The sequence below is a fragment of the Lycorma delicatula genome, chromosome 8 (genome assembly GCF_047948215.1).
Source record: "Lycorma delicatula isolate Av1 chromosome 8, ASM4794821v1, whole genome shotgun sequence".
NCBI classification, from domain to species: domain Eukaryota; kingdom Metazoa; phylum Arthropoda; class Insecta; order Hemiptera; family Fulgoridae; genus Lycorma; species Lycorma delicatula.
The window spans coordinates 132,168,296-132,193,709 of NC_134462.1; the positions used below are offsets into that span (position 1 = coordinate 132,168,296).

At 29.2% G+C, this 25,414-nt stretch overlaps 1 protein-coding gene across 6 annotated transcripts in view; it reads left to right on the plus strand.

Annotated features, from left to right (window-relative positions):
* Nucleotides 1-25,414, plus strand: part of LOC142328754 (protein MCM10 homolog) — an 80,006-nt gene that overhangs the window by 37,738 nt on the left and 16,854 nt on the right. For 2 of the 6 annotated variants that reach the window (XM_075372769.1, XM_075372770.1), the window contains exon 1: nt 17,562-17,608. The exons of 1 other annotated variant lie outside the window; for it this stretch is intronic. The gene's annotated coding sequence lies outside the window, so the exon portion shown is untranslated. Of the gene's footprint in view, nt 1-4,075; nt 4,184-6,346; nt 6,473-14,638; nt 15,560-17,561; nt 17,609-25,414 lie in introns of those variants that run through there. 3 more of the 6 variants (XR_012757347.1, XR_012757348.1, XR_012757351.1) reach the window with 3 other exon arrangements.

The window sequence follows — 25,414 nt, forward strand, 5'->3', positions numbered from 1 at the left end:
CCTTCCCCATCTCACCAAAACAAATTTGTACACTTGTACAATAGCTTTTCACTTATAGCTTTTTTGTTACAAACTTCCTAAAAGGAAAGATAAACTTTGTTAAACATAAACAGAACATTATATTAAAACTGATAATGCCATGCAGCCAATTGTTTGAAAATTGTGTTGACATGTAACACACACACTCATCCAACAATATCTAGTTTGCAAACTACATTTAAATTCTACTTACTTTTTGATGCCACCATGTATGCAATTTTAAAATGTACAAGATAGTGATATCATAATGTTTAGTTCAAAAATTAGTTTAAAACAGATATCCTATAAAAAAAAAGTAATGAATAAACATTTTCTAAAAAGGAATGCAAAATTTGACAATAATAAAAGTATTTTATTAATAGGTTTATACAATATATATTTCAAGTATTTCTAATAATCTCTCTGGCATTCTATTTAACTAAATACCATTAACTATTTGAAACCAAGACCTGTATTCTGAGCAAGGCAGATAACCCCATCATTTATAACAATAATTATAACACATTTAGAATAATTTTCTGTTTCTTTACTTATAATAACTAGGAAACTTAAATATTTTCAAGAAAGTTTTTTTTTTAAATGACCTCTAGTTATATGATTACTTATTACATTTTTGATTATATTGTTATTAACTCTTTTTGTTCAGGTGTGTCATATTTTATATGTTATTAATTGATGACTATTTTTAATAATATTCTGGTTATTCATTAATTGTCTTTGTTTAAAAGTCAGTTGCTGAGGGTAAATTTACTTTTTACTTGAAATGTTTTTAAATATTGACTCTATCATTTAATTTGACTTTAAGTGCAGAGATTAATTCTTATTTATTCATGAACTGAATTCTCATTACTCTTCTTATTAATCTAAAAAATTATAACTCCTGAAGTGAAGTCGTAATTGTGGACTTCTCTGTAATTAATGTTGTAATTTGTTCTAGTAATATTTATTGTTTTTGTATTCCATCCTGTAGTTTGAATAATAATGTATTTTAGTTATTTAAATTGTTTTTAGCCACGTATTTTAATGTAATATTTTCAAAATTATTATTTGAAATATGTATATTTATGTATTTGCCACTTATTATTATAATTGATATGTTGTTTCAGCCGATATTATTTGCATAAATTCTGTATAGAATTAAGTTTTGTTTATTTTGTAATTTCATTTAATTTTTTAAGGTTATGATTTTAAAGATAAGGTTAAGTTGTTTTTCTCTAATTAAAGTCCAATTTCTTTTGGCAAATACAAGCTGTGTGTCATTTTATTTTTGTTAATTTTACCCAACACGCTGTTTAAGGTGAAGAAAGAGAAAATAATTGATAGGAGTTATGTTATGGCTAATACCTCACTATCTGATTTGACATGCGTAATTTGCCACTGCATTGACTGCTACTTTGTTTTGATGTTTGAAAAAGAAATACAGATAGGTAACAATGCGATTAACAATTCAACACCTACACTTTCATAACGCTGTAAACATTCATGCAGCAACGTTTTTCTTGTGAGTGTTGGTTAAAACCTTCAGCATCCACTTTGCAAACAATTATTTATGGACAAATTTTGTAGTCAAACTTCATAGATCAATGATCATGAAACATCATCAAATCATCAGTTAGCACTGATGTTGTTCATCATGAATGCTCATTTTCCCCTTCTCAAAATGAACAGCCAACTCTTACTTTAGCATCACTCATAATATTCGGCCCGTAAACATCACAAATTTGCTTATGAATTTCAGTCGCAGAATTATTTTTTGCCATCAAAAATCATAATATTCCTTAAACTTTACACTTGACGAGATTAAAAACTATAGCACTCACTATAAATAGATGAATATTAACAACTAATAACAAAATAACTAAACTATTGTTGTAACAACTGACTATTAAATGAAATAACTGAGCTACACAAATACCATCTTCTTACATCGCACATATAGGTGGCAAAATCAAAATGGACCTTCCTGCAAAAACATGCCTCGTTCTAATATCAACATAATTGTAAACACACTCAATAAACATTTAGAACAACCACGTGCAATCGAACGAGCTAGCTTATAGGTTGCATGCTTGTATTTGTTCGTTAGTAAGTTGGAGAGTTAGAAAGTATAATAGAGATCAGTAACTTAGTTACTAGAACTATAATTAACTATGGCAATTTTTTAATATTCTTGGTAATCAAAGGTAGTATTCTTGGATATTTTTGTTTTTAATTGCACGCAATCAACCAAATGCAAGTTTTGAAATGCACTGAAGAATTTGGTTTAAGCATTAGCAACTATAATACCTTACTGAAATTTCACAATATATTTTTAGATCACCAGTATGCCCATCTCCCTAATGACTTGAACCATTAAATACAAGTATAATGTTTGTTTCATAACAGAAATACATTAATGATTTACTTAATCACATTAATGTACAATGAATGACTGTTCCAATTTTCTTATTTAGTGATCAGTAAAACATTTACGATACTGGGAGCTTAAATTGAAGTTTCTTTCTCTGAGAGTAATAAATAATCTATATGTTCACTATACCACTAGATCCCTATAATGAACAGAGTGAAAATATTTTCAAGGTTGATTACTACTTGCATTTCTCTGGTTGACATGCTGATTAGTAATAGTATAATTGGCTCAGTAAAGAAGATAAATATAAATAACTTTCATCCTTATTAACAGCATTAAGTCTTGCATATGATTATTATTATACATATTATTATTATTATCTTGCATATTATTATTCATGAGAATGTCTATATTGTCTTCAAAAGTGGCTAACTCACATAATCTACAATGTTATAGTTATGCTACTTTACCTTCACGTATCTGTACTTGAACGACAGTTTATTGTTTCTGCTAAGTTAGAAGAGAAAGTTTTTTCATTAAGTAATGACAGCATAGTAAGGTAATGATGTTATTAACAAAATATATAAGTTTAATTATATTTACATATAGTTATTAATTTAATTTCTAATACAGATGTATAAATAAATAAATTACCGTTTGTCTAATTGTAATTAAAAATTATGTTTTAAAATGTAATACTGAAAATATGACAATATAAAAACAGTATTCCCAACATTGTGACTGGATTTTGAATTACATATTTTTTTTTAAAACCTCTGGGACCAATGTTAGGTATTGCTTCAGATGATGAGATGAATGATTTGTAGCATGTGCAAATCCCATGTCTGATCGGGATTTGCACCCGGGACCTCTGGATGAAAGGCTGAGACTCTACCACTCACGCCACAGAGGCCAGTGAATTTAGATACTGTAAATTTACAATTAAACAAAGCCTTATTAATTGTTACAAGTAGGTGGTATCTTTCAGTAAATGTAATGAATGAATAAAGTAGAAGCACAAATACACGTCACTTTTTAATTTTATATGATGTATGCAATTGATTTCATCATAATGAATATTTAATAAAAATTATAACCGTGTTATTTTTATCAGATCTGTTAAATGTAAATATTTAAGTTGAATGCAGGTTGTTTTAACATGATGTGATGATATATTATAATTTATTTACTAGCCAATTACAAAACCGCCAGAAAAGAATTAATAAAATCAATTATTTTACAAGTACCCGTCAGCAGAAAGTTTTCCCGCCCTACAGTAATGCAATTAAAACAAAGTCCGTTCATAAAGGCATTCTATGCCAATTGTAGTGTTCAGATTTATTTTATTCGAGTTTTATAAATGGCAAATATAAAATAGATAATCTAACAAATTTTAGTAAATAAAGTGAAGACCGACTGGATTAGAATATAGATGAATACAATAAATTATAATTAAAGAGGTCTAGGAAATGATTAATTAAAGATCCTGAAAATAACCTTCTTGTAGAGTGTGGGTAGTTTTATATGTGCTTACTTTTGTTTAGATTCCAGAAGAAAACAGAATTAATAAAAATATGTATAAATCAATTGTATTCATTTCATTTAGTTTAAAAAAAATAATTCAATAAGGTAAACATTTTTATTTTATCATATGTACGGCATAGTGTGTTGTTAAATCTCTTTGGAATTCTAAACTGCTAGCCACCATTGCTATTATTCGTGTCCGTTATTGGTATTACGGAAAAGATTGGTGTAGTGTTTATTTTTTTTTAGTTTGAAGTTTAATTCTTTTATGTAAGTAGGTTTTTTAAATACGTTAAAGTATTCCAGATTTTTTTTTTGGATGTAATTCGTGCATATTTATAATTCTTTGTACTTTTATTTTACGGATTAACTGTAAATAGTTTTTCATTCTCGTGTCGTCCCATAGCTGTGGACGAAGGTATTACTTCTATTTATTACTATTACTTGTTTGTATTTTCTACTCTGGGTAAATCCATTTGAAGTGTCTAAAAAAACATAAGCGGTTACTTGACCAATTCAAAAACAAATAGAAACACCCAATTGTTTCCTACATGTCTCAGGACCTTAAAACTATCTTTTTTTTTTTTATTTAAGCAGTTTATCTGTGGTAGCCATTTTTTTTACGGTGCACATAATTATTTTTGTGATTGTAAAGGTTTACAGAAAAAATCATAACTAAAAAACTATTTGTCCTATTGGATCCTGGAAGTATGAAACAAAAAGCAACTTCATCATATTTCCTCAAGGTAAAAGATTGGTCCAGTGGTTTATTTACCTATCTCTCATCTTTCTATGAGAAAATTACCAATAAATTTGAACATGAAAAAACTATGAAATTTAGTAATTTTTTTCAAGAGGCAGGAATGGCATACACAGTTTGAATTATTTTTTTTATATGTAGGTATATGTTAGTAATCTTACCATAAATAATATTAATGGTGATATACTTACTGCTATGTTTTTATGAATTTTGGAAAATAATTTTTCTTTTTTAAATTCAAGTTTTGGCTTTAAATAACTGATTGCGCTGGTGATAAAAAAGTTATAACTCTCAAAAATCTTAAAAAACCTGTTAAAAGCAATACCATTTTGACTCACTAAATAAGTGCTCCAAGGGGGTTTCTTGTCTCTTCTTTGCACTTTTCATTTTTTATATTTAGTCCCTGTTTTGTTGAAATTGACATTTTCAATATTTTTAAATAATTGTTTTAAATTTATTAATGAGAGGTTGTAATTTAATACCAGTTACCTAATACAATTTTAATTCAAAAAATTCTTGTAAAACCTACCCGAAACTGAGATTTCAATGAGTAGGCTACATATTTTTTCAAGAATACATTTTTATTTTTATATTGGTTTATTTTTGTAAACACTAGAAGAAAAAATAAATTGTAGCAAAATTTTAATTATTCTCAATGAAATAGCCTGTTTTTGTAGCAATGAAAGTTTATTATTTAGTGTGGTTAACCAACAGCTTTGATATCTCTTCTAATAATACTCCGCCACAGAGAGTTGCAGAAACAATGACTATGACAATAAAACAATTAACATCATTTTAATTCAGTCATTTATTCTTGACCTGTATGCTGACTGGTAAGATGTATTTTTTTTTACAGTCAATAGGATGTATGCAGTTTGTAGGAAATGTTTATTATGCCTACATGTATTCCCGTACAAAGTTTAATATCATATTCTGGTGCTCCCTCAAAGTCAGATTGAGTTTTTAAATAGAAAATTGGGCTGTCAGATCATTATCTGGTGTTTATAAGTGAACTGTGTAAACCTATATTTAGAAAATTAAATATCTTATTTTATCCTTGTGTTTATATTTACAAAAATGCAATCTTTACTAAAAACAATTTTTACTTATTCTTAAAAATCAACAATATCCATCTATACCAAACCGGACAGCAGTACTGTCTTCACATAACTTCAGCTTACAAGAAAGAGCCTTATTGTGCTTATTTTCCTGCCTATTTATTTAAAATACAATTAAAAATTCTCTTTTATGGTAACAACTTTCCTGGATAAATTTTTAAATAATACTAATAATAAAAAACACAATTTATCTGCATTTAGATCAACATGTATTTAAATATATGTTCAAAATAATTTTCATTAGCGCCCTCTGAATTGTGAATCATCTTTTTGTGATTTTTTTATGTTTAAATATTTACCTTGACATTATTTCATGTAAACAATTAATATCTATCTATCTATTATATCTATCTATCTATATCTAATATCTATCTATCTATTTTTATCTTATAATTTGTTTTTCTATTAGTAATCTATTTTATGATGATGGGATATACCGATAATAGACTGATATTCAATGGTACAATTGAGTTTGTTAGAATAAAAAAAAAGATTTTATTGAATAATTATTAGTTTTCACATTTTTGTAAGGTTTTTTTTATCTTATTTTTAAAGGAATCCGAGATCTCATTAAATCATGTTTTACCGCAGCTTAATCTTAAAATAAAATCCAGTGAACTTAAAATGAATGATCTACACACTGTGAAGGCAGAAGAAGAGATGGAATTTTATCCGCGTGATGTAAGTATTTATAATTATTGGATATTGTAACAAAAATGATTTGCCTCTTTTTAATTTTATTACTGTGTACATATATATGTATTTATTTTGTTATTTCAGTTTGCTCTGTTATAAAAAAAAAATTGTTTTTAATTCTATCTATTTCTATTTAATTATGCCGATTTATTGTGTGTGAATGATAAACAGGTAATGTGTGTATATTAACTTATTAATAGAGTTTTCATTTTAATAACCTCTGGGAAATCTGTAATCAGTTGTTTAATTGTATTGTCATATTTGAATAATTATCAGGTTAGTAATTAAAACCTGACCCGATACAGATTAAACATAGTTGTGATATAATTTTATTAATGAAATGAAAATAAAATAAAATTTAATTTTGTATTTACATTAAGGAAAGTTAACATATTTACCATATTATTACAAAATATATTTGAAGTTAGCAATCTGCGGAGCTGATGCAGCAATGCTTAGGTAATCATACTGAGAGTCACCTGATGTCAATAAAAAACTTGTTTTTTATTCTGAATGTTCACCTTCAGCTATCGATACTGCAATTTCAAAAATACGATAATAGTGTGGAGGGTTTTATATTTGTGCGGTATTACAACATTATAAAAAGTGTATATTCTGTAATAGTTTTTTTTATTTTCTATAAAAACCCCATCGCTTTGTAACTCGGTTGCCCAAAGGGATTAAACACATTAAGTCTCTTATAAGGAGACTAGCTGTTTAACCAGAATCCTGGACCCTTCAAGGCTCAGGTCAGCCCATGTGAATCCTGGAGCCAACTCAGGGGTTCTTCACGGCCTGCCGCAAGGCCACAGACATCGTTTTGCTTGTCGTTCCCGATTTGCCAGAGGGACTGGCATTCCGCACACTTGCAGAATTCGCTTCAGTCGCCATTCCCATCTACCCAGTTGGCTCCACCTCCTGGACCACCGTACTGTAAACCCTAAACTTCCTTCTGTCCTTTGAAATATTCTTCTGAGATGTTGAGTCATTCCAGGTCGTCTTGTGTTTCTTTCATCCGAATGGACTTTAATTTAATTGCGTCGATGATGTTGAAAATTTTCTTAGCAAGTCTATATTCACTCATCCTGCATAAGTGTTATATATATTTTTGCTAAATGAATTGCAAAAAAGTAAATTGAAAAACCCAGTAAAATAAAGATCGATAAAAAAATTCATGTTGAAGCAAAGATTTTTTCAAATAATGTTTTTTTTTTTAATTTTGTAATTTAGATTTAAGCAGTCCAGTTAGTCGGACATCTGGAAAATCAGCATCCTATTGAATTATTTTTCATTATTATTACCTTGCATGTAAATTTTGGATATCATGCGGTTCATTTCTTAACTGATATATATTAATTTATTCAGTAGATTAAACTTTTTACAGTCATTTTTCTTCTTTTTTTTTACTTCTGTACTTAAATATATCTGTGCACGCAATATAATAATCTTTCAGCCTCCCCAAAGCACAGAATTAGAGAAACTTCATCAAAATGCTTTTCGGCTTAAGCCCGTTCTCAGTGATAATCTTTTATAAATTCTTTAACCGTTTACAAAACAAATTGTTGGGGATGTAGGATGTAGAGGGTATACTGAAATGAAACGACCAGCACTAGATAGGGAATCTTGGAGAGCTGCATCAAACCAGTCAAATGACTGAAGACAAAAAAAAACCTTTTACAATTTACATAATAACTATTAACTTTGTACATTTTGTAAAAATTGTTTGTTTAAAATAAAAATATATTAAAAAAATTTTTAACTTTAAAAAATCTTTAAAGCATTTAAAATAAATTTAGAACAAATATTTGTTCAGTCAAGAATGAAAAAGTATTACAATAACTTTTAATTTATCATCTCTTTTCTTTGTACACCTACTTAAATAATTTTAATTCCCCATAAAGTTATGTTTGCAGATTTATAAGGCTGAATTCACATTTAGTTATATAATATACAATTTTTCTAAAATTTGCAATTTTTTATTACTATTTTCATCTTCAATATTTATTTTTTAGACTATTTCCAAATTAGCTTCTAAACTATTATTATTTATCAAACGGTGAACAGCATTTGAGAAACCTATCTTTCTTTTTTTAAATTATCTAAAGCGTTCATTAATTCTTTCTTTAAATGATCTATTCGTTTTACCAATGTATATCTTTTTGCAACTGCTGCATTTAATTTTATAAATACTAGAAGACTCTTTTTTTATTTTTTTACTTTTTCATTATTATAAAATTTTAAATGGTTTATTATATGATTATCAGGTTTATATTTTTTATGTTTATACGCATCAATTTAGTTTTCTATAATTTTATTTTTATAAGAGTATTTTACATAGATATTTTCATTATTTTTATTGTCATTTATGGGTAAATAATATAATATAAATTATATTATAACTTACTTATATACTTATACTATATTACTTATACTTATATTACTTATAATTATAATATACTTATTATATTATAACTTACTTATATTATATAATATAAATATAATATAATATAAATAAAAATTTTGAATTATATTTTTTATACAATCAATTACATATGACATCCACTTTTTATAGCTACATTTTTTATACTATTTATTTCATTATACAATAACCGTATATCGTGTTTATGTATTTTATTGCTCTGTTTATCATGTTCTTAAAAATATTAACCTTTTGGGACCAAGGATGATTAGAATTCCTATTTATAATATTTCATTTGAGGTAGGTTTTTTATATAACTCGATTATTGATTGTTTTTATTTTAATATTTACATCTAAATAATTTATTTTTCTGTTATGCTCCATTTCATACGTAAATTTTAAAGTTTTATGATACAAAATTAATTTATTTAAAATTACTTCGTGTTCATTATTTATAACCGGTTCATATATAACTAAAATATCATCCGTGTATCTGACCTGCAATAAAATTTTATGTGTGTGATTTATGCCGTATATTGTTCTATTATCAAATTCCTGCAGATAAATTTCTGACATATAGAAGATGAGGGAAATCCCATGGGTAAAACATTCTCTTATGTATAAATTCAAAATAATTCTGCTTCCATATATTTCTAATTATTATTATAGTATAATTTATAAGTTTTTGGTTATCACCTGCTTCTATTAATTTATTTTCTATTATTGAGATCGTATAATTGACGAGTATATTTGGGTACATATTAGTTATATCAAAGTTAATCGTTTTAGTTTCATTATTAATTTTTAACTTATTTAATTTAATTCATACTTGTTTTTATATTATATTTTTATTCTAAATTTATCTTTGATCTAATTTCTTAATCAATAATTTTAGTAATACTATAACTTGGGGCTGTTTTAAAATTAATTATTGGTCTTTTAGGTATACCTTCCTTTTGTAAGTTTGGTGCGTAAGGTATATATGGATATAACCTGCTGTGTAATTTTAATTTATTATTATAATTAAATATTTCCTTGTATTTATCTTTTATAATTTTTAAAACTTTTTTACGGGGTCATTAATTTTTTTTAAAACCATTTTTATTTATATATTCATCTGATTTATAAAATTAAATGCAACAATTACAAAAAGATTACAAAATGTAAAGAGCTAATAGAGTTACTGTGTAAATTGTAAACAGTTAGAATGTATAAAAGATATCACTGAGAATGGGCTTAAGCTCGAAAGCGTTTTGATGAGGTAAAAGATTAAAAGGTAAGAGTGTGTCTCTAATTCTGTGCTTTGCGGAGGCTGAAAGAATATTACTGTTTATATATTTGGGCATAACGTTTAAGATCAGACTTTGTAACTTTTGTCCAAAATGCAAACTTTAACAAAAGTCAGATTGAGCCTTCACGGGGTGATCTTGGATATATCAGAAACAAATAGGAAGTCTGGTGAACTGAATCTAAACGAACTTCACAGTTTGATTTATCATCAAATCACAATTCACTAGATCGCATTTAGAGCTGTAACTTGGAACCTAGTTCGACAAGTGACCCCTTGAGAGGCATCCCTGAAAGTTGACGATTTTTGTTCGGCACATAGAATTCTTATTACTGTTATCAGGGTTGGAGGCAAATGGGCAGAAGAGCAAGCTTTGAGATAGGTCTTGTAAGAGTAGAGATAGCGGGTGTAAGTTTAACCACTCGAGTGAGCCCATCCTTCCCAGGGTGAAGAGCAAGAACATGAGCAGTCGGCCATTTTGAAGGGGGAAACCGCTCATCTGTGAGCAGGACTGAGGAGCCAACTGAGATGTCGTGAGTGGGGTGGTGCCACTTGGAGATGGACTGCTGCTGCTAAAGATAACTAGATGACCAGGCCTTCCAGAACGACTGTAGACATTGTTGAATGAGCTGCCATCGAGTGAGTCTAGAGATTGGAAGCTGGTGCAGAGAAGGTCCTGGTATCGTAATGGGAGCCTCCCCAAGAAAGTCACCTGGTGTGAGCGTCAAGAAATCGTCTGGGTTCTCTGAGAGTTGAGTACGGCCTCAACTTGTGTTAAAAGCGTGCTGAGCTCCTTGTACATGAGCACAACGTCCCGGTCTGTGCGAGCAAGGTGAAACTTTACTGATTTCACGGCTGCTTCCCACTTTCCTCTAAAGTGGGGAGCAGCAGTAGGATTGAACGACCACTGAGTGCCATCGCTGAGTAACATTCCCATAGGAACTTGGCTGAATTTATGTTTTAATGTAATCATACTTACAACAGAGAGAGACTACACCACATGTTCCACAGTGCTATTATTGTGTACAATGGATAATCACCTTATGAAGAGCACTGTTGGTCACCTTCAACTGACTCTATGTGACTGAACAACTATTAAGGTTAGTTTATAGTTTAACCGTAAAAGTATAACCTGTCTCCACAGAATAGATTGTCATCTTAACTGGTCACCATAACTCGCAAAACTTGTTAGCTAATTTAGAATACAGATATCACAACTCAGACTTTGACCTTGCACAGTTCATAGCTGTCCAAACCTGTTTTCTGTCATTTAGATCTTGTATTTTCCTGATCCTAAGCATGTATATTATGATATGTTAAAGTATGAAAAAAAATTAAAGCCGGGTTCAATCCATTTGAAGTATCCCAAAAAAAACATAAGCTGGTTGCTGGACTGATTAAAAAAAAAATTGAAACTTGCCCACTTGTTTCCCACATATTTCAGGACCTTAAAACTATTTAATTTTAAGTTTTTTATTTAAGCAGTTTACCTGTGGCAGCCATTTTTGTTATGGTGCACACACCTTTTTTTGTGATTGTAAGGGTTTATAGAAAGAATCATAACTAAAAAAGCTATTTGTCCTGGAAGAATGAAAAAAAAGCAATTTACCTATTTCTCTTTCTACGAGAAAATTATCAATAACTTTGAACATGAAAAACTGTGAAATTTCACTTCTGGTAATTTTTTTCAAGAGGCAGGGGTGGCATACACAGTTTGAATTATTTTCTTATATGTAGGTACATGTTAGTAGTTTTACTAAATAATATTAATGGTGGTATACTTACTCGTAAACTTTTATGAATTTTTGAAAATAATTTTTTTAAATTAAATTTTGGCTTCAAATAGCTCTGATGGAGCTGGTGATAAAAATCTCAAAATTGCACACTTGCAGTGTTTTTGTAGATGTTTATTGCAAATAAAAAAGTTTATTGTACTAGTAAAAAAGTTATACCCTCTCAAATATCATGAAAAATCTGTTAAAAGCAATATGATTTTGACTCTCTAAATAAGTGCTCCAAGGGGTTTCTTGTCTTTTTTGCACTTTACATTTTTTATATATATTTTACATTTAACCCCTATGTTGTTGATGTTGATGTTTTCAATATTTTTAAAATTATTAATGATAGGTCATAATTTAATGATAATTTAACCAATACCGGTAACCTAATACAATTTTGACTCAAAAAATGTTTGTAAAACTTACCCAAACTGAAATTTCAATGAGTAGCCTACATCTTTTTTCAAGAATTCATTTATACTAGCAAAGCAAAAATAAATTGTAGTAAAATTTTAATTATTCTTCAATGAAGTAGCCTGTTTTTGTAGCAATGAAAGTTTATTATTTAGTGTGGTTAACCAACAGCTGTGATATATCTCCCCTTCTGATAATTCTCTTGAAATTGTGTTTGAATGACCCGTCACTGTAATTAGTTCAATCGGTGTCAACATTCTCAGGATTTTGCAGATCGCTGCCCACACTTTGCCTTGAGACTTTTGAAATGATGTACATGGTCCAGCCGGGTGGAAAAATGAACCTACACATCGTCATTTTCGAGGCTACTATCTACCACTTCTATCCACCATTGATCGTCATACACACAAGCAAACAGTCTTTTTCCTTAAGTGAAGGCGGTTCAATACTTGGCACAGGATGATCTTCATAGTCCTTAGAGTCTGAAGTAAAGTAACATCTTTCAATGCCTTCTCACACAGGAACATACTTCTGGTAGCTTCTAGTATCTTAATTTTTAATTAATTTTGATGGAAGTGATACTAAAAGTACAGTTTAATATTAAGAGAACCGGTTAACATAGCTTAATAACTTTTTTTTTAAATAAACACAGTAACTCTCACTATGTTTTAATGTAAGTAAGTTTGTCTACTTCAGTGTTTGCACCTTTTGTAAGCTTGTCATATGCCTAGATGATAATCTAACTCCTGCCAAGTGTTTAAGAGGATCTGATGTATTATTAGAACACCTTCATTAATTTTTTGTTTTAAATCGTCCAAATCTCAAACTTTCCTTTGTTACAACTTTTAATGAAATGTCAAGCAAAAACGTCCAGAGAAATGATCTGAGAGATCTAGCTGGCTATGCAGTTGGACTTCCTTGTCTGATCCAACATCTGGGGAATTGTTGTTCAGGAACATGGTAACATCTCGACATAAGTGTGGTGGAACACCATCTTATCTGGAAAGTGAATCCGACAGGAATCTGAGGAACAGGACAATTTCCAAGCAAGTCGAGGTATATATGCCCTGTCACAGTGGGCTCCATGAAAAAAATCTGATTATGCCAATTTTGTTCCGTTATAACCAGACATTGACTTGGGTGTGTCCCTTTAATTTTTGATTACTGCATGAGGTTTTCAGTATACCAAATTTGACAATTATGTCTAACTATCCCGCACATATGAAAAGTTGTCGTGCCACTAAATAAAATATCAATATAATTAGGATTGTTTTCAACATTGTGATTAGCTCTGCAGCAATCGTTTGTGATATTGACAACAATCATATGGTTTACTGTGATGAAGGAGTTGTAATTTGTATTTGTATTTGTGCAAACTGAGTGCTTATGGCTAATGTTGTGAACAGTAGAAAGAGAAATTTGCAGTCCGTAACTAGATGGCCTAATAAAGTTAATGGGACTGGAAGTGAATGCATCACTTAATCCACAGTCTCATCACAACAGAAACCTTTTGATAATTTCCAGTTTGTGAAACAAAGCTTCCAGTCTCTCTTAAACTCGTACCTTGGAGTACGTTAGATTTTGATGTAGAAGAATTGATATTCTATTCGGTTCGTACAAGCCGTTGAACATGTGTACATGATTGAAACTCCATTAACCAAAGCATGCACTGAATGGTTTTGCAGGATCCACATCTTGATGGATTACAATCGCATTGAAGTCGGCTTGTCTGCACATCATATACATATTCTACTGACTCTTGAGAGTATACTGAACAAGTCTAGGAGATATAGCCTATCATTTGAGCCTACTAAGAAATTAGAACTGGTTTCCTAAATTTAGGCCATTAGTTTTGGATACCTTTAGCCCAGACATTCTGTATATAAGATTTTATATATGTAAAATGTGTGGATTTGTATATCTGATCGACGTGGATATAAAAGGAATAAATATATTAACCTTTTATTATAAATTTGCTAAATATTTAGTTTTGTTGGTTTTCCAAAAACATACATATGACAAAGTTTCAGCCGATTGTATAGATATGCTATAAGTTCCTTATTATAATAAACTTTACTTGATGATTAAATAACATCCAAACCGTGTGGATTTTGAATATATATTTATATATTCAGTTTTTTTATACATACTTTGTGGCTTTTTACAAAATGTAGTTGTTAGTGTTATTATAATGTAAATAGTTTTACATTAATTCATAATTACCTTTTAATTGGTTATTTTTAATTTTACAGGTTACTATCGATAAAGGAACCATCATGGGAAGTACGAAGAATTGTATTGCTTGTAAGAGATGCGTAAATAATTCTGTACATGATTGAATTATAAAAGAAAAATCCAGTATGTTTGTGCGTATGGAGATGTAACAACAGAAAATTTAGTCAAGGATATAAGTAGTGAAAACAAGTTACCTATGTAGAAAGGAAAGAAATTGGTTTGTGAATATCGCGATGAAAGATTCAGATGTAAATGTTTTTTAAAGAGGCACATGTCAATTTTCATACTAAAGAGAAAAAAAATAATTCTAACTTTTGTCAAAAGTCTCTTATTCATGATAATTATTTAAAAACACATTTTATTACGCATAACAAAGAGAAAAATTATGTTTGTACCTTTTGTCAGAAGACTGAGAGATCTGATTATTACTCTTTTTTCTTGTTTATTCAGGAGACTTGAGTTTTCTAGTTTAGTTACAGGTTTCAAACAATTGAGCTTTTCTTTGGGTTTTTTCGCAGTTTCAACAGTTTTTCAAAATACATGGCTAAAATTTTACTATCACAAGTTTATATGACTTATATTTAAAAATATTTTTTCTTAAATTTTATATGTACTCAATTCTTTATAAAATAATTTTCTTTAGGAAATAGAATATTTTATCGTAATAAAAAGCTCAGTTTATTTCAATTTCAAGTTTAGAAATATGTTTATAATATAAAAATTATGATTATTATGCGATGTTAATAAACAATATTTTGTTTGTAATGTAAAAAATTTCAGAATTATATAGTGTGATTTTATAATATGTCTATAAAATGAAAACTTTTAACATCCATTTAAATATTTAAGTGGATTTATGTACTTGTGTATTTTAAAAATTGTATTTTAGATTAATTTTCAAATGTACATTCATAGTTATTTTGTAGTCTAATAAACAAAGTTCTACAAAAAAGAGATCGCTTTTTTATTTAAAACGTACACCATTTCTTTTTGTAAAAGCAATCCATTGTATTATAGTGTGACCAGATGCAAGTTTATTATTTATCTCGTACTAGTTAGACGATTAAAACTAAATTAAAGCTACCCTCTTTGCCCGACCTACATGGTGAGAGTGTTACTAAACGTATCTACATCCAGGTTTGGGATTTGTGTAACCTTAACTTTTCCATTTAAAATTTTTAGTGTCCCAACCATGACTGTTTAAGAGCGATGGCCTCACATCAAAAAGTAGATTGTTTTGAGGTTGTAGCATTTATAAAAATCTCATTTTTCTATGTTTAACGGTCGAATAGTTATTAGTACGACTGTACCTTACTCCTTATTCTTTTATATTACATTATTGTTATCTTAGGCGTAGATGGACAATATTAAATATAATTTTTTCTAGCATTTTTTTGTTTTAAGTCATTTTCTCTCTCTCTCTTCTCCAGTCCATTTCTTTCCATACAGTCTTCTTTTTCTATTTCCCAGTTTGTGATCGAAAATTAACTTTCTAAAGAGATCCTGTTTTAAAATACTTTCTACAATTACTACCTTTTTTTTTTGTTTTTGTTATAAATGAGTCAGAGAAATGCCATTTATGCACCCCCCATAAATGAAATGGGGGAGTGTTGGACTCGCACGGGTTCGGCTAGATGTTATTAAAAGCCTATGTGTACCCGCACCCTACCGACTTAAACTCATCTCACCTTTTCTCCTCCTCCTGTGTCGGTCCTGCAGTTCAAGCATTGCACGGGCCCAGGAGGAGCCCCTGCAATGCGCGGGCACCTCCAGAGTCCGCACTCTGGAGGACTCAGAATCCCCATACTTCATCGCCGTCGTCCATCCGCACAAGTGCAGACGCACGACAGCTCCACAGGGGGCTGTCCTTCATCTTCAAGTCACTTTCTTCGTCTAAGTTTCAGGTCTTGTGTATGGAACTCTGATTCCTTGCTGGTGATCTTCAGTCCTCTTACTGATCTGGGTCCTGAATCAAGCTCTATCCCATTCTATCGCTTTAGTTTTCAGGATTCTAGTAGCTAGGTGTACTACCTTGTCCCGTTCCGTTCTTCCTGTCAACATGTATGGAACTGTTTCTTCTGGAGAAAGCCAGCTTAGTCAGACATCTTGTCTTACCACATCCTACCTCTTGTAGATCATTCCTACCTCTTGTAGATCCTTTTTAATCCCTTCAGTCTAATTTATTTTGTTTTTCTTTCGACAGAAATCTATTAATTTTTTCAGGATTATTACTCTTTAGAAAGATGTGATAAAAGAAACTGTCTTTCTTCATCTCAATGCCTAGTAAAAACTTTTGTATTTTAATAGAATAATAGTGGAATTACAATTACCGGGAAATGATTAATGTTCAGTAATGACACAAATTCATAAAATAGTTAAATATTAGCAGTTAATAAAGCTTACACAAAATTATAAATAAAAATGCGGAGACTTTTTTGTAAAAATGTTTGTTATACCCTTTTTTCAATCAAAATTGTTGTCATAGATCTCTGTCGTATTGTATACATAGACAGATTGAGTTGAGCGGTATATAGAAATATATTTAGTCGCTATTTATTTTATAATAGAAATTTTATGGATTAACGGTTTGCTGGAAAATGATTAATGTTGTGGATTGAACTGTCACCTGGCTTAGGCAGGATGGGTGAGCCTGATTTTTTGCACTATCTAACCAAATGACATCATCATATTGTTAACGTGAGATATTTATATATAAAATGCAAACACAACAAACTAGTACAATACAATGACTGACGCATTATACTCAGCAGTCGGCAAAGAGAAAATTTTCAGTTCATGTATTGTAGTAAAGTACCAGTTAAATATTTGGATTTTTTAATCTGTACAATTTAATACATCAAAATAAAAAATGAGGGTTAGAGTTTTGTTTTTTTTACAAAATTGTTAATTTGTAAATCGTACTTTTTTCCAGCAAAAGTGGTTGCTGTTATAGATCTTTCTCATATTATTATTACAGATCTGTACACGTGAGTAGTACACAGCACTCGGTTCATTTTACAATAGAATAATAGATATTAACAATTTGCTTGAAAATGATCAACGTCCAATAATTTTACTTATAATTGAAATATTAATCGAGTAATATATTTATTCTTTCAAAGTGCTTGATCATATCATATCTGTCTACAATCACTTATTTTTTACATCTTCAATTTTGGCATTTTTCTTTTCCACGTGTGTCTCTCTTAACTATGTTTTCATTTTCTGTTTTTTGAAATAGTCCACAAATTTTTTCACCATTCTATCTAAATTCTTTTAATGTAAAGATAAAAAATTTACCTTCTATTCATGATTGTTATCCTTTCAATTTTATTGTATATCGCTTCTTAATTTATATTCTCATTTACTGTAACGTGTCCTAGAATCTAACTTAAATTTTACTTTCTTTCTTTTCGATCTTCTCTGGAGCCTACTTCTTTCTTTTTGAACATTCTATAGAATGTACAGAATGATTACTTTCGGTTTAACCACATGTCTTATTTTGACATGAGATGGGGATAGTGTTTTTTATTATATGTATTTTGTATTTGATATTCTGTTTCTGTTTTTCTTGCTATATTCATTTAGAGACTACTTAAATACATCGACTCTTCTTTTTCATATTTTGTTTTTATCTCTGTGGTGTTATCTTTTCTTTCTTCGATCATAACTTCTTTCTTATCAAAAGAAATTTGTAATCTGATTTTACTTGCCGCTTTAATAGTTTTATCTTTATTCTTGTTGTCTCTTTGCCTTTGAAAGAATTGCAATATCATCTGTAACAAGCTGTTTGGTATTATATTTTAATCTTCTCGCTTAATTCAGTATTGTTTTAGAGCTTAATTTGTGAAAAATGGTTATGCGATTTGGAAAAAATACTAATTAATAGAACAAAATATCAAGTAAATACATAATATTAATTATTACGGTATATAAATATATCGGTATAATATTTATTAAACTTTAGATCAAATATATAATATACTGAAATTCTATAATTAACCAAGCCACAGTTACATTTTTTTTCTTAACCTGTAGTAATAGTTTATAATACATTAATCGACTTTATTGTTTATTCTGTCGCTATTTATTTACTTAAATATTTACATTATTTTGTTAACGATACTAATTTGTAATGTACGTTAACATAATTGTGAGTATAATTCATAAAGAAAGGTACAAACACATCGCTAGTTATTTCAACCAGATTTTCCAACTTGCTGCCAGATGTGGGTGTGCATATAGGCAAATCCGATTACTGCTACCGGCTTGCCAGGCCTGTAGCTGCAAATGTAAGCATAAATGTACCTGTAATCCTGAACAGACTGAGGTCGACCACTCCTGAAATTTGTGGTTAATTGAAAACCGACCGCCAAAGAACACATATCCACAGTCTTGGCATTAAAATCCATATAAAAGGAATTCCCTTTACAAGGACTCGAACATTACAACTCTTGACTTAGAAATTTTGTGATAAGTTATACCGCTAGACTAACCCGGCAGGTTAATCGATAGTTAAAAAAATAACTATACTAAAAAATCTTGTCTGTATTTCTTTTAAAACAGCCGATCTATAAATTTTTAATACGCATAACTATTATCAGATATTGAATTGACCTAATCCTTTTAAAGAAAAATTTGTAGCGATATGATTTCTTATTACATAAAACCGTTAGAAATTTACTCGTGCAATTTTCAAGGGATATAAAGCATTTTATGAATTACTCTGTTGATAACTGACACGAGAAGTAATTTTGGCATTAATGTAGCGCATAGGGAATCTACTTCTGTAATTAGTCGGTGTAGGTAGTTAAATAAAAATAATTCATTTATTCTTAAATTAGTACATTTATTCAATCCTTTTTGTATTTATTTTCTTATATTAATGAAGCGTTTCGGTGGTGCCATCTAAGAACTAACAACCAAGGTAGATCATCTACTACATTAATACTGTAATTTTTTATACTTACTGTATTTACTTTAACATTATTTCACGTGTTTGTATTTAAATAATTAGTGTAGCTTTAAATATATTTATTTTTTCAGCTTATTTGTTTTTATATTTATTTGACACGATCTATATAATGATAATTTATTACTGTGTTCCAATCGCAATTAAAGATTTATTTATGTATTTAATTATACAAAAAGCAATTTTTAAAATCTAAAATATACAAAAATATACAATTTAAATTATTAAAAATGGAAGTCCACCTTACCGGCTAATTAAGTGTGACTCGAGATCTTTCTGTGTATTTCAAAGTCATCATCAGAAGATAAACTGTTATAATTAAGTTAAAAAATTAAAATAATGTCAAAGGTTAAAATACTTTAATTAAAATATTTTAATTTTTTAACTTAATTATAATATTTTATCTTCTGATGATGATTTTGAAATAAAGCAAAAGATCAAAATCACACTTAATTTGCTAGTAAGATGGATTTTCATTTTTAATAATTTAATAAATATATCAGAGGTAACCGTGTTTGAGAAATTGATGTACAATTTAATAAATAAAAACTATAATTATCATAAAACAGCAGTAAAATAAATTTTAAGACAGCTTTAAGTCGCTAGGAAAGAATCGTTCTTCATAGGTAGGTTGTATTCGTGTAGAAATGCATTTTGGTCAAAGGATATAAATTTATGAAAAGAATAATCAATAACCGTTTATGAAAAATGGATTCGTCAGTATGAGACGAAGTTTTTCTTTTGCTTGTGGACTCAAAGACGGTCATTATATAGTTTGGTAACTTATGCCAAAAAATAAAAATACGAAAAACAATTTGCTTATCAAAATACTGAATTTTTTCTTTTAAAATACCTTTTTAATAAGTCAACGGTACCTTCTTCAGTAGAATTAATGCAGAGTAATTTTGTTAATAGCATTTATCTTAAAAATATTATGAAACCGCTTAAGTATGTATTAAACCCGTTCCATATTGTTATCAAATTTAATGCATTTGTAAATTTCAAACGTGTCAAAATCTTGGTTTATATATAAAATTTAGAAACGTTTTTGCATATACTGTTTCTAAACATTAATGTAAAAAAAAATTTAGCGTTGGTCAATGAAAACACGACCTCGTTTATAATTATTTACATGTTACATAATAATATTATTCATCGACAGTAGTCTTGAAAAATTTTCAGAAATCTTACTGCATTTTTTTTAAAAATACATAAACCCGTAAAAAATAGTAATAAAACCATTCATTATTAAACGCAGCGAGTGAACAATATAAAAATTAAAATTATTATCGGACTAAATACTGCTCTTATAAAAAAGTGATTCTTAATAAAAAAATAGATTAAACTTTTGTGATGGTAATGATAAAAAAAATTTCTTATTTTGCGTCCATATTAAATTAAACTACCAAAACATCTTAATTATCTTTCTTATTGAAGCGAAAGACAGTTTATTGCAGGAAGACAGTTTATTACTGTCTTCATTTCCTGTTTTAAGGAAGCCAGCTGGTTTTCATATCCTATACGCATTACATTATTAGTGTCACACAATCCTAATAATGCAATAGATTAGAGTGTAAAATGTATACTGTGTTCATAGTATTTAAAAAGACTGCCCAAAGAGGAGTGTAATGTATTTAGAGTGTATGTATGTTTGTTCTGAGCAGCTTAACGGCCAAACCGATTTAGATGTATGACCCTGTGTTGGAATTCTTACATTACCTGGAGTTTCATAGGCCGCATATATATGTATATATATATATATATATATATATATATATGTTAAGAATTCATGTTTCTGTGCTTCTTTTTATTTGTAAAAATGAATAAAATTATAACTGTCTAGTTCTTCACACTCGTTAATTAAATAAAGTTGTCTATATTCGGCTGGCATTGTCGACAGCTGATATTTTATAGTACTACTGTAACAATGTGTATAATTCTGTATTGTTCGGTTTAATTTCATTCTTCAGAGACTCAACATGTTCATATCATTAACGCATAACTAATTAATTTACAACACTATCACAAATGTTGATTACAATAAAAATAATTTGGAATATAAATTAAATATGAACTTTATTTATTTCAATGAACCAGCGAGTGAATAAGTAAATATTTAGAACAATTAAACCAAACCAATGTTTTATATTCAAATATATTTTAAAGGATCTGAAAAAAAATTATACAGTATGAAAATACTATATATAAAATTTTCACCTGAATGCTCTTTAATTATCTCTTATTAATCTCTCTCTCTAAATCTTATTATTTGTACGGAAGAGAATAATTGAGGTACAATTTTCTAAATCGTTAAGAATCATTAATTTATGTTTCTTTAAATTTTAAATTCCTTTAATTTTAAAAATATAATTATAAACATACTTACATTTCTATCTCTTTCGTCTCCCTCTCTCTCTCCCCCTTCTCTCACACTGTACCTCTTATCACCCCCTCAATTTGTCTCACTCTCTTACCCCCTCTCACTGTTCCTCCATCACTTTCTTTTTCTGTTTTCTCTTTCTCACTGCCTCTCTCTCGTTCTATATTTCTCTGTCCCACTCACCCTCTCCCCCTATCTATCACTTTCTCTCTGTATCTCTCACTCTCTCCACTTTCACCTTCTTTCTTTCTCTGTGAATCTTTCACACTCCCCCTCTTACTGTATCTCTCTCTCTCTCTCTCTCTCTCTCTCTCTCTCTGACTATGTAATGACTATGGGTCATTACTGCCATTTAATTTTGGTTACGGTCATTCTAGTTGGTGAAGAGATATAGTCACTACAGGTCCTGTGTCTCTGTATTATAATTAAATTTTGCACTTAATTTTCCTTTGAAGACGCAGTCTATTGAGGACAAAGCATTTGGTAGCCAGAGCTGCACAACTTTCCCAGTTTTGCAGAGAAAATCATGGATTTTTTAATATTTTTAATTACAGTTCTTATTCTTGAAAAGTCTAAGTTTACTAATATTGTATGTATATTAAGAGTACTACAACCACAATGGTTTTGGTGATCTGACATAAATCTATAAGTCACCCTTGAAAATGATGCAGAGACTTTCAAGAATAATAAGCATCCCATCAGAGTCTACGAAAAAAATCTAAAGATTGAAATGGTTTCCTATTGCCTTCTTCACTGACAAAAATGTACGGTTCAATATATGGATCAAGTTAACATACCAAAACCATTGAAATGATGATGATATTCAGCTCCACATGTGATTTCATTCTAGACTACAGGTTTATCGAAATATTATTACCGATTAAGAAAACAATACTTATTGATGTCACTTATTGATATATAGGAAAATAACAAACTATTTGACCGACTGTTGTTTCTCAGAAAAAAAGAACTATTATTTTGCTTCTGTAAAAATGGTTTTTTCTGTTCAATAGTGATGCTGCATAAAAAACCCGTTGAGTCACCAAACGGAGCTGTCAGCTCACTCTAACTAATATTAAGTGATATTATACAACTGGTATGTGAGATTAATATTTCACATGATTGATCTGTCTATTGCAGCTGTATGGATTTAATATCAGAGGGAGTAGGCAGCTTTAAACACGTGTCAAATCTGAAGTTCTGGATTACCTTCAGTTTAGAGAGAACATTGAAGAATATTTAATTCATACAGCTACGTATTTGGACAACAGAAAGGAACAAACTGACACGGAACAAAACAGAAACATCACAGGGCCTCACTCAGTTCCTTATCCTGCTGAAGTGCTTGGGACAAGAAGTAATGATTACATGCCAGAATTCCCTACTTCCCTACCTATGCAACAAGAAACAGATGTCAATTACCAGGATGTGGCTCTGACATGGCAAGAATCAGGTATTCTTCATGCAAAGTATTTTTTGCCTCAAAGAGAAAAGAAATTGTTTTCAATTGTACCATATACTGTAATAAATTTCTTGTTTCAATATTTGTAATTTTTTAATATGTTAATTTTTAATATTTTTTACTGGTCTTTTCTGAATAAATGTATTTTATAGAAAAAAGACAACTAAATCTGTGATAAGACAATTGTCTTATTACAGATTTCCTAAAAATAATGTATTCTCTCTTGTAAATAGCCAACAAATAAAATAAAATTCATTGAAGTTTTTATAACATTGAGACCTGATGTCTCCTACAGGAAACATTGTTTTTTTTCAGAATATGGGTACCACAAGATATTTTTGGCTTTTTTACCTATTAAAGAATGATAAATGTATTAAAGATTTGCAATGATTAGGTAAAGAGTAATCAAAAGATTTTTTTCAGGACTGAGGAGGTTAAAAAAGAAAAGTAAAATGTGATATATTAAAATATTTGTATTTTAATATTTTTTAATTGTATTATTGAAAATTATCTTTGTATTTGTTAGAAATAAATACTTGAACTTGATTGGAGAGATATATGTTCGCATTTGCATCAACATGCTTCAGTAGAGTGAACTTTTATGTTGTAAGATAATTTTTTATGGTATATTATTTTGTTTATTTCAAAATAATTTCTGCTATAGAATATTGGAGCACATAATTTAATATTTCAGAACAAAAACAGATAAATTAATTTTGTTCAGACAATCTAGAACTGATTTGATTATTGTATTATACAGATTAATAATTTATGACTGGATTGCATCAAGCATATATCTCAAACTAAAGGAAAGATATTTTTGAGCTTATTTTATTTAAAATGTAATCTATGTGATATAGAAAGAGCTGTATTTTTATATGTTTCTAATCATTTTATATAAGTAAAAAGTAATTTTTTCTGAATTTATTAATAAGATTTAATTTTTCAGGGAGAAAATTTACGAATGATGTGGAATTGTTCATGGACAGCCAAGCCCGCTTGGTTTAAAAAATTTTTACTTATTGTTATGATATGTGCTAATAAGCAATTAATTATTAAACCATTTGGTTTGTATAATCTAAATCTTCAAAATTATTCAAAGGTATGAATAAAAAAATTCAAACAAGCCAGCAAAGCATTGCATAATTTTCCCAGCTTTGCTGTTGATAGATTTTTATTTCAAATACATCTTTGGGTTTTAAATTTGCATAATAAAGTATTATTAAAAAAGGTCAAAATGTTGAGTAAAAAAAATTTATGTCCAATTTGATCCCTGTTGATCAAATGATATTTATATCTTAAAAATTATGCACTATTAAAAATACAGTATGCATCAAAATATACAGTACTGGAGCTGTTATTCTGTATTATTTTTATTATCCAACCTGTATACGGTACGGAAATCCACCTATGTCTGTAAACAATTGCTGAAGCGATGTATTGTTGATGTTCATTTTCGAGGTTATTCGTCGAAGACTTTGTTTAGCTGACTCCAAAACCTGATCGAGGACACATCCATAATTCTCATTTGTGGACACAGTTACCAGACTTCCCTTCTATTGACACAATACACTACCAGTACAATGAAATTTCATAATGTTAGACAGCATAACTATGTTGCTTGGTGCCGCCTTATTAAATGTTTCTGATATTGTTCCACCACTAACTTGAAACTCGGCCTGCCTTGATTGCCATCTCTGTATGAGTGAAAATGATACTCCACAATGAAAACTTTTTCCTGTGTAGTGAGACCAATTTTCAACACCTACCTTACAGCACAATGTTTTTTGCACTACTGACAACACATAATGCTCATGCAACAATATGTGAATGAACGGACATGCGTATGAGAATGCATGAAATCCAGTACTGTATATTTTGGCACATGCTGTATAATTGAGAAAAAAATCAAAATTATAAAAATTTGGAATTTAAGTACCATTCTACCCCGTTTTTTTTTTGTAACTTAAAAGTTTATA